The sequence below is a fragment of the Lactuca saligna genome, chromosome 5 (assembly GCF_052625555.1).
Source record: "Lactuca saligna cultivar CGN05327 chromosome 5, ASM5262555v1, whole genome shotgun sequence".
NCBI lineage: Eukaryota > Viridiplantae > Streptophyta > Magnoliopsida > Asterales > Asteraceae > Lactuca > Lactuca saligna.
Genome location: NC_136421.1, coordinates 143,373,385 through 143,379,384, shown reverse-complemented (window position 1 = coordinate 143,379,384; position 6,000 = coordinate 143,373,385).

Sequence of the window (6,000 nt, the reverse complement as noted above, 5' to 3'; positions counted from 1 at the left end):
TCAACAACATTGACCGCTCTCTTCATAGTCAACCCGCTAATAAACCATGCGTCACTGCTAACAGCCCCCCAATTTTGGACAATATAAATAATTCGTTTGTTTTAGTAATTATATTATGTTATAAACTTTGTGTATTATACAATTTGTAAATTAAAATAAATTATATAATAAAAAACTTTAAAAAATGGCATACAATTAAACATTAACATTTAATAGTCAAAAATTACAAAAACAATCATAAATGATAATGGTATGTAGCTATTATACAATACTAACAAATAAGACAATATAAATAAGTTATATGTATACAAAAACAAATTATATCTAAACAAATTGATGAATAAGTACCTATTGTAAGTAATAAATAAATGATGTGGTAAATACTAAGAACATAACATAAATTTTGAAATATTTCTTTTGCATATAATATTGGAAGTTTTATTGGTGTGACTATCATCCTTATCTAAGCAACATATAATTGTCCATATATGAAAACCTGTTGTCTAAAAAACAAACAAACCTTTGATAATGATTGTTTTTTACTCTTATTTATGATCCTAGCAAAACAAACATCAAGTGCAAATTTGTCTTGTGTGAAATTTGAAAGAGATCATGGTGTGTAACGATGTTGAAGACAAAGTTCAAATACAAGTATGGTATCCAATATTGCTTCCAAATATGACAACCACTTCTATAACACAATAACCCAGTTATATCACTTGAATTCTAGTTTCATTACATAAGTTATTTTTTATGGTCAATGTTGTTGGGTTTATTAGTAAATCGTTTTCTAAAAACCACCCTATTAGGATTTGTGGTTTTGTGTTTTTCTCTCCGATCTCCTAGGATTTGTCGCTTTGTTCCGTTGAAGTTCTTAGGTGCGATTCTATTAGAGGAATTCTCCTTTGGATCTTTAACGTTCAATCAAAGTGGCAAGAATAATATCACAAGCAAGAAGATCTTTTGCCAGCAAAGATGTATTTAATCTTAACTTTCTTGTAATTGCAATAATAGTAAGAACATAGGATCCTTGTAGGATTAGTTAAACATTTAAAAAGAAAGTTATAATATGCTTCTGTTGTCATATTTTATGTGTTAATGTGTTCAAAACATTTCAACCATATCACAAATTCCTATAACACACTCAATGATTAACAACCCATTTGTAACACCGTAAATTTCAAAACAAAATTTTCAAATTTTCATAAAACATAATTCATTTAATATTCATAAAACAATCATATTTAATTATCCAATTCAAGTAAATACAAAATCCCAAGATCCCAAATGTATAAACTCCGTGTGTGTGTACGGATCAAGTCAGCGCCTTCCCGCGGCCGTCACTAGTACCTGAAACAATAACATCAAACACTGTAAGCACAAAGCTTAGTGAGTTCCCCAAAATACCACATATAACACATATTAGCCACTCGAGGCTATACTCTGTGGGTCCGTGCACCCAAACTCTGTGAACCCTCAGGTTCTAACTCTGTAAACATGCACAGCATAAATCACATAGAAATAATGCAGTACAACACATAACATACATAACATACAAATACTCTATCACATAACTCTGGTTACCTACTCAAAGTAAAGTATAGTGAGAAGACTCACCTCGTGTCTCGGTAAGTCGTAAATCCTAAAATCACTAGTGCTCGATCCCCCGAACTAAAGTCCTCCTAAATCACAATACATCTCTAATTAACACTTTCCCAACTAAGGTTGACTACACTTTAACAAGTCAACTTAGGTCAACATTGGTCAACAGTCAGCGGTCAACTTTAACCGGACTCGGCGAGTGCACTGTGGCGACTCGGTGAGTCTGAGCGTATACACTGATTTCCCTGAAATCCTCTCTTGACACGTCGAGCATTCTCTCAAACTCGACGAGTTCCACCTGGCATGAATTGTGGGGCCACCACGACTCAACTCGCCGAGTCTCAAGAACAACTCGGCGAATCCAGCTTGACTCAGTCCACCTGTCCACTCTGATTCCCCCCCTAACTCACTGAGTCAACCCTCCTCTACTCGGCAAGACCACTCGCTGTGTGGTCGGGCATTATTTATACTACTCGCCGAGTCTGTTCTTCGGACTCGGCAAGTCTGTGCCATGCAATGAATCAAACTTGCTCATAAGGTCAGATCCAGTCCCTCCAAGCTTTTTTAGCACGTAAAGCTACAATCTTGATGCACATACAATCTCTATATGACCTTATATGATGTTTTTGACTCAAATACTACAACACAAGGTCATAAACTCCATTGTTATACATAAAGCTTGATGAGTGAGGCTCTCTGGACCTCTATAGATCCAGATCCAGAGCCTCAACACAAGAAAGGAACTATTTGGCATCAAAACATCCCATAAATGTCCATAAGAAACCCTAAATCCCATTATACTTCACAAAGCAGAAGATAAACCGAAATCATACCTCTAGATTGACGATCTAAGCTTCAAATCCACGAAATAGCAACCTCCTTTTCTTCCTCTTGCCTAGAATCTTCTCCTTCTTTGCTAAATGACACACACAAGGTCAAGAATGCTTCCTTTCTCTCTCAAAACGTTCAAGCACACAAGGGTTTCTCTCTAAGGGTTGGGTGAGCACAAATGACGGCCATAAGGCCCTTTAAATAGGCCGCAAACCCTGGAAATTAGGGTTTCACCACACAGCGTGTACTCGCGGAGTCCATTTTGGACTTGTCGAGTCCGGACGCGAACCCGTGCCCAAATCCGCAATCCTACTCGGCGAGTCTGGGCTCCAACTCGCTGAGTCCACTCACAATTTCCATAAATAAATCCAAAATAAATACCTGGAAATTCCGGGCAGTTACACCATTACAATACACCATTCCCTGTTTTTGTTCTACTCCTTCCAAAAAGAAACAACTAAATAGACCACCAATGAATATATATTTTTTGCATTTGACACGAAAGCACTTCGTGACATAGGCATGTCGGGTCGCGTCCATGTGATTCCTTTAAAGTTTGTCATGTGTCTTGCTCTCGTGCAAGCTACGCATTGTATATATTGTTGTATTGGGTATCTTGGGGAACTCACTAAGCTTTTGCTTACACTTACGGTTTAAATGTTTTTCAGGTACTTTACGGGTTCGTAGGAATGTGAAGGCATTATTGTACTCACACATCAGTAGTTTTATGAGTTGTGATTTCGCGATGTTTTTCCTTATAACTCTGATATTGAATTACGGCATACGAGCAAATGGTTTTTCCTTTATTGTATCTTTATGAAAATGGATGTTTATTCTATTTTAAAAATGAAAATTTTATTTTGAAATCTGGGACGTTACATATACTATTCATTTATTTCATTTATTGCATTATCATTCTCATAATCATTTGCATCATTGCTTTGTATGGCAACTAGTATTGCTCTATTTAAATATATATTGTATGGAAGCAGTCTCATTACACCACTCATTACGTAAATGTGTCTGATATCTTTTCAAAACGTTTATGTTTTGAAATTTCTGTTCATTAAAGCTATTTTTTAGGAAGTAATGCTTATAAAACACGAACCAAAAAGCACACAACCCACAATATTTATGTGTTCGGTCAAGGTGACCTACATCCACATGCAGGAAGGGGTATTATTTATTTATGAGTTCTTAAACAGAGGTTACAAGTACAACTGAATAGAGATCCGCATACTTAGTAGAATTTAAAACACAAACAACTGACTAGTATGTATCCCTATTTATAGTCTAAGGATCAGACCTAAAACTCTAGTTTGTTGAGCCCATTGATCCATATGCCCATGAAATGTGTCAACCAATCACAATCCTGATGGATATTATACAAAACATATAAATCCTATGTGTGCATGCAACCCTAAAATTTGATCTATGTTTTCTCTAATTAAATATACAACTTGAACAACAAAAATAGAACCCCTAGAACACTAGCATATTTTGATTTAAACTAATTAGGGTTAGAAGAATCATACCTTGATTGTTATATAGTAATAACAACGCAAATCTTTGTGTTGTTGAAGCCTTGAGAGCAAGCGTCACAAATGTCACGCCTCTAATGGTTCACACACAACACTAGCAATGGAAGATGATTGAGAATGAGGAGAGAGGCTCAAATTTTCTCACAATCAGATTTAGCTCACCTTTCTCAGGCTTCCTTCTTTCTCTTAGATCCTTTAATACTATCAAAATGTGATCATCACATCATGTATTAAGAGTCTACGAGTATGAACCTATAAAAAAATAGAGTTAGATAATGGATGTACCTGAAGTAGAGTCACATGACTTCACTTTACTATCTCTAAGATCTTTCTAGTATTTTGGGCAGCTTCATTTCCAATGTCCCTTCAATTGGTAGTAGAAATAAATGGGTTCTTTGAGGTTAACACATGGAACGATCCTAGAACTAGCCTTTCTCTATACCATACGATCGAATAGTTTGATCTTGGATAAACCTTTTCCATCGGGAAGAGAAATGTTTTTTGGACCACCATTGTGACTATTGTCAATGTCCATAGAAACCTCGAAATTAGACCCAATAAGCATCTTTAATTTAGATGTGTTCTTAAGCATTTATGCTTCAGCAACAATCAACATTTCGGTAAGATCAATTAGGGTCACATCGATATTTTTCATATAAAAGTTCTCAATGAACTGATCATATGATGTTTGAAGCGAGAGTGGAACCAAATTAATGCCTTACTCCCGTTGGGAAAACAATACCCAATCGATCTATCCAACTTTTTAATCAAAGTTTTCATCTTGATGTTTATATGCCAATAAGGATTAAAATGCAATGTTGGGAGAGTCATAGGAGGAGGTGGTGGAAGAAAGATGATGTCTAGTTCCATCATTTCCTAAGGAAGGGAAAACAATTTCACCTTGACTTGAAATTGAAAGAGCATCTCTAGAAGACTGAGGAAAACTATTTCCTTAAGAATGAAGAAGATCATTTCTATCTTCATAAGATATTTTAAGAATAGGAGAAAAAGAGAATTCAAGTGAGTTGATTTTAATTCTTAATTATTAACCCATAAATTTAAATTAAGGCTAGGATCCATATTTTCAATTCGAACTTTGAAGAGGGATGTCGTAATCGAATTCAAATCTATTTTAGGTAGGTAAGGCTTTTACCAATTCCAATATTATGAAACTCCTAGATCTTTTGAGATTCATTGATTCTTATCAATGACATGTTTAATCTCGAATTATGCTCTCACTTTTGTGACTGGGATGTCGGGGATCACAAACAAGATGTGAATAACCATGCAAACCCGCTTGACAACCTTGATGTCATTTACCATCTCACATTGATGTGTCAGTTAACCATACACGCTCCATCAACAATGATAATTCTCAAGATGCCCATCATATCTCTTTATATCCCTATTAGTGTGTCGGCTAACCACACATGCTCCACTAACGACATATAAAGCATGATGTGTGTTTTTCATGGATTAACATACTTTCCATATTTTCCCTAAAGTAACTAAGAGTGTGATTTTAAAAATGGTTTAGTTACTTTATATCATTATACTTACTAATGAAAATTTTCCTATCAAATTCGTTCAGCTAACAACCCTCCACCACATAGGAGAGTGGTGGGTGAGAGTGGATACCCATTCAACGGCCATTTTATAAGCCGCTTCCTTATACCCTCTTTGTAGCATGGTTTCGTGAATGAAGCGTACTAGTGATTTGACTGACTTGTCTTATACAACACTCTAGCACTATCTGCCAACCTTGTGAATGCTACGGCTACACCCGCAGACTTACAACACTCTAACACTAGCTGTCAACCTTGTGAATGTTACGGCTACACCCAATTGAGATTTTTGAACATTTCATTTTTGATGCTAGTGATTTGATTGGTCATAATTTCTTCGTTATAACTCGGATTTTAATGTTCTTTATACTTTTGAAAACCTTGTTACGTTATCTACCACTTGGTACATCCACTTGAGATTTTTGAATATTTCATTTTTGATGTTATTTTTGTTATTTCAA